At 39.4% G+C, this 15,095-nt stretch overlaps 3 non-coding genes across 3 annotated transcripts; 1 reads left to right on the top strand and 2 right to left on the bottom strand.

Moving 5' to 3' along the window:
* Nucleotides 1–7,577: 7,577 nt before the first annotated feature.
* Nucleotides 7,578–7,649, bottom strand: TRNAA-GGC (transfer RNA alanine (anticodon GGC)). Its single transcript has one exon. It is a non-coding gene; the product is annotated as a tRNA-Ala (tRNA).
* Nucleotides 7,650–8,195: 546 nt separating this feature from the next.
* Nucleotides 8,196–8,267, bottom strand: TRNAV-CAC (transfer RNA valine (anticodon CAC)). Its single transcript has one exon. It is a non-coding gene; the product is annotated as a tRNA-Val (tRNA).
* Nucleotides 8,268–14,802: 6,535 nt separating this feature from the next.
* On the top strand, nt 14,803–14,874 carry TRNAM-CAU (transfer RNA methionine (anticodon CAU)). The gene has a single exon. It is a non-coding gene; the product is annotated as a tRNA-Met (tRNA).
* The last annotated feature ends 221 nt before the right edge of the window (nt 14,875–15,095 follow it).

Genomic DNA, 15,095 nt, shown 5'->3' with positions numbered 1-15,095 from the left:
AGTGAGGTGGAGCTCTCTGTTAATGAGGAGGTGGTGTCCAGCGTCATGTAATGGGGAAGACGAGGAGTGGCAGGCAGTTCACCAGGTGGTAGTGCCGCGTCCCTACAGGAGGGAGATTTTGAAGCTTCCGCATAAATCAAGCTTCGCCGGTCATTTAGAGGTGAGGAGATGGTCTATTGGCAGATTGGATTGACAGGTTTCGCATCTTGCTGGAAAGTTTGGGTTTATATATGGTTATAGATGGGTGTTGTGTGTGATGTATGGTTGTAGGTGGGAGTTGTGCGTGTTATATGGTTGTAGGTGGGTGTTGTGTGTGATGTATGGCTGTAGGTGAGTATTGTGTGTGAAAAATGGTTGTAGGTGGGTACTGCGTGTAATGTATGGTTGTAGGTGGGTGCTGTGTGTGATATATGGTTGTAGGTGAGAGTTGTGTGTGATGTATGGTTGTAGGTGAGTGTTGTGTACGATGTATGGTTGTAGGTGAGTGTTGTGTGTGATGTATAGTTGTAGGTGGGTGTTGTGTGTGATGTATGGTTGTAGGTGAGTGTTGTGTGTGATGTATGGTTGTAGGTGGGTGTTGTGTGTGATGTATGGTTGCAGGTGGGTGTTGTGTGTGATGTATGGTTGTAGGTGGGTGTTGTGTTTGATGTATGGATGTAGGTGGGTGTTATGTGTGATGTATGGTTGTAGGTGGGTGTTGTAGGTATAGTTGATGTAGACGGGTCAGAACGACTTCCTCTCTTCTGTTCTTCGTGCATCACCAGGTCGTCCAGTCTGCTACTTGTGGTTTATATTTGCTGGGTATTGTCAGGCTGGTCCACTGACTTTGCCACACAATAAATATTGAATTCTTTCCTAAGATAAGGCGGGAGCCCAGTTCCCGAGGGATCGGAACCATCTCGTCGAGTTCTGATGTTGACTTAGCCAACCGGTCTGCCTGCTCATTGCCGTATATATTGCAATGACCAGCCAGGCACCCAGATCAAGATGATATCTTTATTACATGTATCAACTTTAGTAATATCATTGCCATGAATTTCATTTGACTCTGTGTGGCCAGAGTTAATTGCCTTAAGGGCTGAAAGTGAATCAGAAAAGATCATTGCTTTGTCATGATTTGAATTGATTATGTAATCTATGGCTCGATCAATAGCAAATAATTCCGCGCCCAAAATAGATGTTTGGTCTGGCACACTCCACCGACCATACACTTGCACCCAGGCATTCGTTCATCTTGGAGCCGTCAGTGTAGAAGTGATAATATGACACATGTTTGACGATGATCTCACGAAAACGCTGGTGTACCTCGCACTCTGGCAAGTCAGCCTTATTGGCTGGAAGCTAACTTGTCATAATTTTGGTTCTTTTAACCTGCCATGGAGGTAATTTCCTCTTGATCAGCGAGTCCACTTCACTCACTTTGATGCCCGAGTTCTCACCGACGAGGTGTATTCTGACGGCCAGGGGCCTGACGCCTCTCTCGACAAGCTGTGAACATTCCTTTATGAGGCGACAGGTGGGAGTATTGTTTCTTCTGGCCATCAGAATATCACTTTTCCAGGCTAAAATGTCGCGTCTTAGCTGGAGAGGAGGAGGCACATTTGCTTCAACTTCCATTCGTGGAACTCCTGTGCATGATTGAGCTCCAAGACACATTCGTAAACATTTATTCTGTAACATATCCAGCCTCCTCAGGGTATACTCGCCTGCCGAAACATACACCTGAGAGCCAGAGTCTAATTTAGATGTAACCAAGGACTTATATGCCATTAATATAGATTTTCTGTCAGCTCCCCAGAAGGAACCCGAGAGATATTTGAGGATATTTAACCTTTTATTACAGTTTACCACTAAGTAGTCAATATGACTTTTCCGATTCAATCTTTTATCAAAATACAGTCCAAGAAATTTAGCATTATTGCGAAAAGGGATCGCGTTGGTATGTAATGTTAACTGCAAATTCAGGATAATATTTTACCGGAAAAAACAACCGCAATACTTTTGTTGAGTGAGAAGCTAGATCCCCGTTGTAGCGGCCAACGATGAACGGATCAAGCGTAGCTTGAACCCGCTCAGCCGAAAATTGTGCATTAGGCGAGGAATGCCACAATGCAATAATCATCAGCATAAATTGAGTATTTAAGATTTCACGGGACGGAAGCTGGAGTCAGAATATCATTAATCATTATTGGGCATCAGAGGAGGTTTGAACTTTAGGTTCTGTTCGAGGAGAAGGTGAGAGTTTTTCGGTGGCGATGGTCTTTGTGACGGAAGGAGTCTGCGTGGCAACTGTACACATAACAGGCTTGTGTTTCAATGCCGAAGCATAGGATTCATTGGGGTTGGGAGTCTCACAAGACTCCTTAACCCTCTTCCTAGCCTCGCCATACGAAATGTTTTTACGTGTCTTCACCTCACACACTTCCTTCTCGAACTTGAACCGTGGACATTCCCGGTCCCAGCTTGGATGGTTGCCTGAAGCAACGCAAACGGTTCGGGATGTAAGGTCTTACTTGGCAACGTAAGTAACCAACGAAGATCTCATCCGGGAGATTTGATTATCCAAATGTCAAATTTATCAACTGGGCCACATCAACGTCTGCCAGTTCCTTCACAATTTCGTCCTCCGACATGTCCATGAGTTCCAGACAGTAGATAATTCCCCTGCACGAGTTCATGGATACTGGAATTGTGACCACGACCTTGTAAATATGGAACTGGGTCACCTTGAGCAAATCGGCTACCTGATCGCCGACTTGACCTTGACCAGATCACCACTTGCCAGTTTCCTGACCATGTCAACGGGACCTGACCAGCCATCAATGACCTTCCTGATCAAGAAGGGATTGAGGGAGGCCAGGGGCGTTGAACCGGTCTCATGTATGTTAACAAATTTAACGTTTCTAGCTTTGATGTTGGGTCGTTCATTACCACTTCCCAGTACGGGGGCAGTGGATGGTTTCCCGTTATCCATCCTAACAGGGACCTCGTCCCAAACTAGGTGGTGAGCCACCCCAGACAGTGGGGAAAAAAGAACTACCTTACCCCCACAAAAAAGATGAGGCAGTTGGTCGAGCAGTAAGGTTTTCAGAGTTGGGCCGGACACACAAAGGCCAGGCTGAGTTCTCCTGCGGTCAGTGAAAGTTTAATCCTGCACAACCAACCTTATGAATACAAGTTGGACGCAACAGATATCAAGCCTTATAAACCAAGCCAGGGTAAGCACTGGCACGGGAGGAAGAGCTACAACCTGGCTACAAGACGCAGCAGCGGTCACCACCGTGGCAGCAACGTGACTGTGATGATGATTGTCAAGTTCTTATCCTGATATTATATATATAGCATTACTGATGACCTTGAGACTCCTCTTACATGTTCAATATATATTCATACAGTTACATTATCATTCTTTTAGTATCATTTTGTGTTTAGAAAATATCTATAAGTCATTATAACTGTGTTATTTCAAATGTTCAGCAACATAATAAAGTTATGTTTACATTAGAAAGACAGACAACAGAAGGCCTGATTGGCCCACGACTGGGTTGTGTGAAAAACAAAAATAATAGCTTGACAAGAAAAATTTGATTCTGCACATTAGCCTTCTAGTGTCCCCGTTATCGCTGTCGTTTATTCGTTAATTTCTGGCGTTTTTCTCAAAGTATACCTGACTTTATAAGATAATTTTCTAAACGACTTTTGAAAGTATTTATGGTTTTAGCATTCACTACGTCTGACGGTAACTTATTCCAGTGATAAACCACACCTATAGGAAAAGAAACTTTATCCCACGTCCGTACTACATCATTTAGCTTTGAGTTTTATTCCATTTGTCCTGGTAACCACATTTTCTTGTATTTCGAAAAGATGCTCGACGTTCACTTTATCGAACTTATTCAGAATTTTGAACACTTGGATTAAGTCGCTGCGAAGTCAACGTGTCTTAAAGGAGAAGAGATCCAATCATTATAGCCTCTCTTCGTATACCAGATTTCTAAAGGATGAATTCCAGATAACTTCAACTTGCCTGTCGGCTGAGAGAGAGAGAGAGAGAGAGAGAGAGAGAGAGAGAGAGAGAGAGAGAGAGAGAGAGAGAGAGAGAGAGAGAGAGAAAAAAAACATATCTACGAGTATTTACGATCACAAAAAAATACTGAAAACAAAGGCCCCGCCGGGAATCGAACCCGGACCAACTGTTTATGAGGCAGATGTGCTAACCACCACACCACGGAGCCACTTGTCAGTGGCGGAAAAATCTCTTATATATTAACAAACGTGACTGAGGACTTAAAGAATCTGGTACAAACATAATGGTTATTGTGATAAATGATTTGTTTATGATAGATATGTATTATGTTGTATTATAATGGTTGTTCATAGCCAAGATCTTTAAACATGAATCCTTGAGATTATATAAGAAATAATAAAAACGTGTTAGAAACATCAAAACTTGTGTTTATAAAGAACAGAATGCATTATCATGCGTGTATCTAAGTGAAAATGTAATACAAGGAGCTAGTTTAAGGCAGGAGTGTTTCATCTTTTAACAAAATGTTTACATCTACGTCCCTATTCTTTCATCATCATTTCTTATGTTTACTATCAAGAAATGCCTCTTATCTTACATGAAAATTCTGTATAGGTATTTGATCAATATTCTCCAACGACTCGTGGTATAACTCTTCGTTAGTGAAGTTTATTTTGTGTAATGGATCATACATTACAAAGTTGTGTCTATCCACACAAGTGTTACACGTCCCAGGTAAAGATATATTCTAGAGATAGTGTATATCTAACATATATATGTGTTTTATAGATATTTATAAAAAGTTTTCCTGAGGGACAATACCTAAGACTTTCGTATTAAAGTTGATCAGTTGTAAGTGATCAAGCATTACAAAGGTGTGTCCATTGCCACAGGTGCTACTGATCCCGGGTCAAGGTATTTCACCATCTTTGTATCTTTAACCTTTCTATAGTTATAGATGTTTCATCCCGGATTCCATCCTCACAATCGATGACCAATCAACTACCGCGGAGGCGTAGCACAGAAATCATTGGGCCGCAGAGGACCAATCATAAATCGCAAGCAGCAGCGGTCCACCAATTTGAAGTCGACACACAGTAGCGCTGCCCAAGTGGCTACCGGGGACACAATATGGAGGAGTGGCCACGCCCGGACACTGGCTCATCTGGGTCTATTCCTTGCTCTTCATAATCCTAAACACAATATCTTTTCATCGTAGGGAATTAACGGAGTTACGATCTGCCTTTATTTCCGATCGTTTGAAGATAGTAAGAGGGTCGAGAGTGTGATGAGTAGGGACACAAAAATAGTCCTTCTTAGGAGGAGGGTAACAGGTCCTGAGTCTCAGCCCAGGTGATGGTGTGAACAGTATTATCATTATTACCACACATCACCAGCACACCTTTGATGACACTCCTACACCTTCGTATTATTATTACCACACATCACCAGCACACCTTTGATGACGCTCCTACACCTTCGTATTATTATTACCACACATCACCAGCACACCTTTGATGGCACTCCTACACCTTCGTATTATTATTACCACACATCACCAGCACACCTTTGATGGCACTCCTACACCTTCGTATTATTATTACCACACATCACCAGCACACCTTTGATGGCGCTCCTACACCTTCGTATTATTATTACCACACATCACCAGCACACCTTTGATGGTGCTCCTACACCTTCGTATTATCATTACCACACATCACCAGCACACCTTTGATGGCGCTCCTACACCTTGGTGGCTGCTGCACTCCACACAGGAGCAGGGGATGGTGGCACATATCTATGAAGCAAAAAGGTTTTCGATGAGACTGTGCTATTTCTTCCCTTCCCTGGTCGATGATACAGCCTTTCCCCAAGGTTACTTGTCATTCCTGGTGTAACGACGTACGGGTTGAGCCCGGTAACACCTTCTGAATGTGACAGAGTGGAGTGACCAGGAAGAAAAGCGTGTTCTGCACCTCAACTGACTGATTATATGATAAGAATAAAGAGAATTACACACATAAATGTCACTTGCAACGATCAAGCCAGAGATGAAGCATTGATAACTAGAAGGGTTAAGGAAACAAAAATTGTAAAATACCTTTACCCGGGATCAGTAGCACCTGTGGCAATGGACACACCTTTGTAATGCTTGATCACTTACAACTGATCAACTTTAATACGAAAGTCTTAGGTATTGTCCCTCAGGAAAACTTTTTATAAATATCTATAAAACACATATGTATGTTAGATATACACTATCTCTAGAATATATCTTTACCTGGGACGTGTAACACTTGTGTGGATAGACACAACTTTGTAATGCATGATCCATTGCACTAAATTATATCTTCACTATACCCTCTTCTTCACCACACAGTTACTTCTACTATACCATCATCATTGTACTCTCTAATGTTCACTAAAAATAATTTTTATCTTCACTACATAATCATTTCATATAAACTTTACTCTTTTATAACCCTTATCTCTACTACATTCGTATCTTCACTACATTCGTATCTTCACTACAACCTATCTTGACAATATCCTTATCATCACTATACTCTTCTTCACTACACTCTCATCTTAACATCATCCTTCTGTTTACCGAACTTAGTTCAAAGTCTGACTTGAACGTAGCTTTGGAAAGTTTGTGTTCCTCATTGTGTTACTCCCTTATCATCATTGTAAAGGCAATTGTCACTACTCCCTAACTAAACCCTCATCTTCACTACAGTCTCATCATTATCATTTCTTCTTGATGTTCAATACAAAATCTCAACTTATATATTTATCTTCACTACAGAATAATTTTCATTGCACCTTAATCTTCATTACTCCTTGTTTCAGCTACATCCATATCTTCCATTCATTCTTATATCTTATATTAATTACATCTTTACAATATCTTTATGTCTTCTCTGTTCCGTCTTTAGAAAAATTGAAAATGAGAGTAAAGGATTTCCGGCCTTTTGCTCCCTACCCTTTTAGTCGCCTTGTACGACACGCAGGGAATACGTGGCAAGTATTCTTTCTTCCCTATCCCCAGGGATAACAGCATCTGGTGTTCCCAGACGGTCAACCCATCCAAGTACTAACCACACCCAACGTTGCTTAACTTGACTGATCGAACGATATATATATATATATATATATATATATATATATATATATATATTATCCCTGGGGATAGGGGAGAAAGAATACTTCCCACGTATTCCCTGCGTGTCGTAGAAGGCGATTAAAAGGGGAGGGAGCGTGGGGCTGGAAATCCTCCCCTCTCGTTTTTTTTTTTTTTTTTTTTTTTTTTTTTTAATTTTCCAAAAGAAGGAACAGAGAATTGGGCCAGGTGAGGGTATTCCCTCAAAGGCCCACTCCTCTGTTCTTAACGCTACCTCGCTAATGCGGGAAATGGCGAATAGTTTGAAAGAAAAAAGAAAGAATATATATATATATATATATATATATATATATATATATATATATATATATATATATATACACACACACAAGATTGAAAACAATGAATTTCCCAAATAAAAAATGGAGGCGCCGGGGTTTGAACCCGGGTCCTCTCGCATGCCAAGCGAGTGCTCTACCACTGAGCTACGCCCCCAAGAACATATTTTGTGACATAGTATTATATGAAGTACTGAGATTACCACGGCAAAATACTGTTTGACCGACCGTTGCCGACTTGCCGGCAAAATAACCACAGGGTAAATCTCCATGTTGCTGTCGTGTTTTCCTCTCAATTTTCCACAAAGAAATGAGTTTTACTTTTTTATTTCGTGCAATAGACTGGAACTAAGCAATAGACTGGAACTAAGCAATAGACTGGAACTAAGCAATAGACTGGAACTAAGCTGACCTGGTATGAGGTCAGAGCCCTCATTATCATCCCTGCTAACTACCGGAAGCAGATTAAGTCGTTCCACAACCGATGTCCGGCCCATGTTAACTCTGATGTGCCCAGCAGTTGGAGGAGGATCGCCAGAAGCTTCTGGAAGATTTCAAGGACGTCTTGGTGGACCTGACCCTTTCAGATAAGGTCGAAAACCTCAATTCATTGTGAAGATCTTCACTATAACGTTGGACGAACATACTGAATGTTGCACACATGTGATGCGGACAAAATGAAAAAAGATAAAGACAAAAATTATGTCTGGTGTGGGTCTCGAACCCACGACCTTGAGTGTGTGAGACTCACGCTCTACCACTGAGCTAACCAGACAATAGAAAAATACGTCTGTTTCTTCAATTTGAATTAATGAAAATCTTTGCGAGGCAGCGTTAAGAAAAGAGAGATGTCTTTGACGAAATTTACTTGTTTAGCTCCTTCTTTTGTTCTTCAGTATCGAAAGTAAACATACTGAAGGATATATATATATATATATATATATATATATATATATATATATATATATATATATATATATATATATATATATATATATATATATATATATATATATATGTATATGTATATATATATATATATATATATATATATATATATATATATATATATATATATATATATATATATATATATCTTTTCTTTCTTTTATACTTTGTCGCTGTCTCCCGCGTTTGCGAGGTAGCGCAAGGAAACAGACGAAAGAAATGGCCCAACCCCCCCCCATACACATGTATATACATACGTCCACACACGCAAATATACATACCTACACAGCTTTCCATGGTTTACCCCAGACGCTTCACATGTCTTGATTCAATCCACTGACAGCACGTCAACCCCGGTATACCACATTGCTCCAATTCACTCTATTCCTTGCCCTCCTTTCACCCTCCTGCAAGTTCAGGCCCCGATCACACAAAATCTTTTTCACTCCATCTTTCCACCTCCAATTTGGTCTCCCTCTTCTCCTCGTTCCCTCCACCTCCGACACATATATCCTCTTGGTCAACCTTTCCTCACTCATTCTCTCCATGTGCCCAAACCATTTCAAAACACCCTCTTCTGCTCTCTCAACCACGCTCTTTTTATTTCCACACATCTCTCTCACCCTTACGTTACTTACTCGATCAAACCACCTCACACCACACATTGTCCTCAGACATCTCATTTCCAGCACATCCATCCTCCTGCGCACAACTCTATCCATAGCCCACGCCTCGCAACCATACAACATTGTTGGAACCACTATTCCTTCAAACATACCCATTTTTGCTTTCCGAGATAATGTTCTCGACTTCCACACATTCTTCAAGGCTCCCAGAATTTTCGCTCCCTCCCCCACCCTATGGTCCACTTCTGCTTCCATGGTTCCATCCGCTGCCAGATCCACTCCCAGATATCTAAAACACTTCACTTCCTCCAGTTTTTCTCCATTCAAACTCACCTCCCAATTTACTTGACCCTCAACCCTACTGTACCTAATAACCTTGCTCTTATTTACATTTACTCTTAACTTTCTTCTTCCACACACTTTATCAAACTCCGTCACCAGCTTCTGCAGTTTCTCACATGAATCAGCCACCAGCGCTGTATCATCAGCGAACAACAACTGACTCACTTCCCAAGCTCTCTCATCCCCAACAGACTTCATACTTGCCCCTCTTTCCAAAACTCTTGCCTTTACCTCCCTAACAACCCCATCCATAAACAAATTAAACAACCATGGAGACATCACACACCCCTGCCGCAAACCTACATTCACTGAGAACCAATCACTTTCCTCTCTTCCTACACGTACACATGCCTTACATCCTCGATAAAAACTTTTCACTGCTTCTAACAACTTGCCTCCCACACCATATATTCTTAATACCTTCCACAGAGCATCTCTATCAACTCTATCATATGCCTTCTCCAGATCCATAAATGCTACATACAAATCCATTTGCTTTTCTAAGTATTTCTCACATACATTCTTCAAAGCAAACACCTGATCCACACATCCTCTACCACTTCTGAAACCACACTGCTCTTCCCCAATCTGATGCTCTGTACATGCCTTCACCCTCTCAATCAATACCCTCCCATACAATTTACCAGGAATACTCAACAAACTTATACCTCTGTAATTTGAGCACTCACTCTTATCCCCTTTTCCTTTGTACAATGGCACTATGCACGCATTCCTCCAATCCTCAGGCACCTCACCATGAGTCATACATACATTAAATAACCTTACCAACCAGTCAACAATACAGTCACCCCCTTTTTTAATAAATTCCACTGCAATACCATCCAAACCTGCTGCCTTGCCGGCTTTCATCTTCCGCAAAGCTTTCACTACCTCTTCTCTGTTTACCAAATCGTTTTCCCTAACCCTCTCACTTTGCACACCACCTCGACCAAAACACCCTATATCTGCCACTCTATCATCAGACACATTCAACAAACCTTCAAAATACTCACTCCATCTCCTTCTCACATCACCACTACTTGTTATCACCTCCCCATTTGCGCCCTTCACTAAAGTTCCCATTTGCTCCCTTGTCTTACGCACTTATATATATATATATACATATATATATATATATATATATATATATATATATATTGAAAGGGATCGCAATTTTGCACGTGATCAAGTATATTCTTATGAGTTCACAGGGAAAATAAACACGATAAGTTCCCAAGTGCACTTTCGTGTAAAACTCACATCATCAGGGGAGACACAAGAGAGAAATATAACAGTCAGTTGATATACAACGAAGAAACGTAGCTAGGACGCCATATGGTAAACATGTGATTGTCCAAGACAGACAACAAGCGTATCATAAACTTATTATGTGGACAAGAAGGTGAATTGTTTACAAATTTTATCAACATTAAAGTTATCCAATTTGTATAGACCACCACTAATATTAAGATTATAATTCTTTGTGTATTCAGTAATAGAAGATTCAATTATATTTTTCGTGGTACTTGAGTTAGAGTTAAAAACTGAGATGGCATTATTAACTCTAATTCCAATATCACGAGAAATATCATTGAATCTTCTATCATTAAATACACAAAGAATTATAAACCTTAAAGCAACATGGCGGTCAAAAATAAGCTTTAGGAATGAAGTTTATGAATGGAATATCAGTGAGACGATCCAAATGACGAATGAATGAGAGCGTAGTCAACATACAATATAAAAGGACATATTATGAATGGCAGCCAGGCAAGTAACGGCCCAACTGAATGGAAGGATTTAAAAGTTCGCGTTATATGACGAATTTTGATAGATTATTCAAATTTCCATTCCAGTTATGAAACGTAATGGTTGTGTTCAGTTCTAGAGACAAAGTTTAAAGATTTGTGTTTCAAAGATGAACCACAAAGGATATCGTTAAATTAACTGACATTAAAATTTGTCAATTAAGTAAATCATTTTGTACAATAGCTGTAATTTGACGGAGTTAAAAGTTCGCAGTTTCATTACAATTCTAATTCAAAAGTTTGAGATTCAATGATGGTTTGCACAAGTTTAACGTACATTCAAGTTTTGTGTTTATATGACGTATCTTAAAGGACTCTGGTAAAATAACGCAGCTGGAAGGTTTACGTTCAAATGATGGTGTTTAAATGTTGATTGATGAATGGTAGATTTAAATGGATAGATTTTAAGTTCGCGTTTTCATGAGCGACCTTAAACCTTGTGGTTGAATGTCACAGTTTAAAGGTTGGTATGTACAATGTTGACCAGATGGCGGTAGTGTGTAGACACAGCCATACCAGGTCGTATTTATCATCATTAAAGTCACCTTCCTTACTTACTTATGGCGGCGATGAAATTCACTGGTTCTTGATTCTGCACCAATTAACCTATCAGATAATGGTACAATGTTTGCCTGGTGTTGCATATATCACGTCTGTTGTTGAAACACAAGAATGCCAGGTGACTTTGGGAGTGGATGATAATGTAAAGATCAATATAAATGTGGGAAATCTTGAACCGCCATCACCAGACACAACACATGTTTGGATCTGGCGGGGGGAGGGACTTGCCTGTGACGTCACGATGCCCCGCCTCCAGCCTGGCGCCGCTCTGTGTGTGTGTGTGTGTGTGTGTGTGTGTGTGTGTGTGAGCTCATCTTTTGTGACTGTTATGTGTGTTGCCCGTTTTTTTAACCTTGTGTGTATGTATCGTGTTTTTTAGTTACTTGTACACACACACACACACACACACAGAGGCAAGCCAGGAAACTTAAAGACAAGATGGAACTCAGTGGGATATTCATCCACTGTGATAAATCCAGGTAAGAGAAGGAGAGAAGTTGTGTATACAAGTACAATGTAAGTAAGATCATCATCAGTAAACATAGCTGGTGTTGTAAACCTCTATCATATCGCTCATTACAAGTGTTGTTATCTTCATCATAAGGGAGGCTTGCTATCATATCGCTCATTACAAGTGTTGTTATCTTCATCATAACGGAGGCTTGCTATCATATCGCTCATTACAAGTGTTGTTATCTTCATCATAACGGAGGCTTGCTATCATATCGCTCATTACAAGTGTTGTTATCTTCATCATAACGGAGGCTTGCTATCATATCGCTCATTACAAGTGTTGTTATCTTCATCATAACGGAGGCTTGCTATCATATCGCTCATTACAAGTGTTGTTATCTTCATCATAAGGGAGGCTTGCTATCATATCGCTCATTACAAGTGTTGTTATCTTCATCATAACGGAGGCTTGCTATCAATATTGTCATCTTCGCTCAATAATATCGGAGGAAGGTTTTGTACACTCTAATACAGTGATCAATATTGTAGGTCATAATGTAAGTGGTGTGTGACTAACTATAGCTGTAATATTACCTGTTCATTCCTGCTACTAACACATGACACCAAGTTGTCTGTTAGTCTTATTACGTACATTAATACACTGTTGTCTTGACTTTACATCTCTACTAATGATGACACCTAAATCCTTCTCCTGCCTTGATAGTTTTATTTCCACATCTTAAGATGATACTGTAGTTTGCCCGCTATGTGTACACAGTGTAAACATATGTCTACGGTGAATATCACTGGCCATTGTACACTGACGTTGTTCAGCAATGTAGACCCAGGAGAGAACCTTAGACAGCATTACGGTATTTTGTGATGGACGAAAACTTGACTCAATACAAGAAAAATAATTACACCTTTACTGAGTCTGAGAACCTATCATTGATTGTCATAGACACCAGATGTAAAATGTATATTGCTACCGGATTTCTATAGAAAATACGTGGGACATTGTATTTAAGCAAATTATCTAATACGATAATGAATAAAATCCCATAACTTTTCTGGAGCACAGGGTACAGAAATGTATGTAACGTGAAACCGGTAAAATTAACATATCTAACATAAAGATTTCTATTTTGCAGATAACATAAATGTTTTACATGTAGAAATCAGTAATATCTTCAACAACCAAAAATAATACCATCAAATTTTATATTACAAGGTTTTCATCCGGCTTTTACTCATTAAAACGATATTGCCTACAGAAAAGTAATATAGTTATTATCAGCACAAGGTTTACAGAAGTTATGAGTTTATATTCTTCAAAACTTTACTACGATCCTTTATGTATACTTTGAAAAATAGACCTGTTTATTTAACTGTGATGAACACTAATGAAAAAATTATCCGCGTGTTACTTAGAAATAATATTTATGAATTAATCTAAAGTATTTTTCAGAGAAAATGTTTACTGATATAAAAAAACAAACAATCAAGTTTGATAAACTAGAGTTCATTAAATGACAAATAAAGAATATGATATGTGAATTTCAACAATTTTATTAACATCACAAAACCAAATACATAACCCAAACAATATAAATCATCAAAAGTTATAAAAAAGAAGCCCTCTCATGACGTAAGCACTTACAGTATCGGCGGAATCCGGAAACACCTCTTGAATATCATGTGGAAGACAGAGTAGAGTGGCTAGGCTCAGAAGCATGTTCTCCACTTCAACTGACTAATGATATGTTAACGATAAAGACAAAATAAACCACATACATCGATTGTGAGGATGGAATCAGGGATGAAACATATATAACTAGAAAGGTTAAAGATACAAAGATGGTGAAATACCTTGACCCGGGATCAGTAGCACCTGTGGCAATGGACACACCTTTGTAATGCTTGATCACTTACAACTGATCAACTTTAATACGAAAGTCTTAGGTATTGTCCCTCAGGAAAACTTTTTATAAATATCTATAAAACACATATATATGTTAGATATACACTCTCTCTAGAATATATCTTTACCTGGGACGTGTAACACTTGTGTGGATAGACACATTTTGTAATGCATGATCCATTACACGAAATGAACTTCACTAACGAAGAGTTATACAACGCGTCGTTGGGAACATTAATCAAATACCTATACAGAATTCTTATGTCAGATAAAAGACATTTCATGATAGTAAACATAAGAAATGATGATGAAAGATCAGGGACGTAGATGTAGATATTTTGTTCAAAGATAAAATACTCCTGCCTTAAACTAACTCCTTGTATTGCATTTTCACTTAGATACCCACATGATAATGCGTTCTGTTCTTTAAAATCAAATTCTTATGTTTCTAAAATGTTTTTATTATATCTTATATAATCTTAAGGATTCAGGCTTAAAGATCTTGGTTCTGAACAACCATTATAATGCAACACAATACATATTTATCATAAACTAATAATCTATCACAATAACCATTATGTTTGTACCAGATTCTTTAAGTCCTCAGTTACGTTTGTTAATATATATGAGATTTTTCCGCCACTGACAAGTGGCTCCGTGGTGTAGTGGTTAGCACATCTGCCTCATAAACAGTTGGTCCGGGTTCGATTCCCGGCGGGGCCTTTGTTTTCAGTATTTTTTTGTGATCGTAAATACTCGTAGGTAGGTTCTCTCTCTCTCTCTCTCTCTCTCTCTCTCTCTCTCTCTCTCTCTCTCTCTCTCTCTCTCTCTCTCTCTCTCTCTCTCTCTCTCTCTCAGCCGACAGGCAAGTTGAAGAAATCTGGAATTCATCCTTTAGAAATCTGGTATACGAAGAGAGGCTATAATGATTGGATCTCTTCTCC

The sequence above is a fragment of the Panulirus ornatus genome, chromosome 58 (assembly GCF_036320965.1).
Source record: "Panulirus ornatus isolate Po-2019 chromosome 58, ASM3632096v1, whole genome shotgun sequence".
Classification (NCBI taxonomy): domain Eukaryota; kingdom Metazoa; phylum Arthropoda; class Malacostraca; order Decapoda; family Palinuridae; genus Panulirus; species Panulirus ornatus.
The sequence above is the reverse complement of the archived record's forward strand: the minus strand, read 5'-3'. Positions and strand labels throughout refer to the sequence as shown.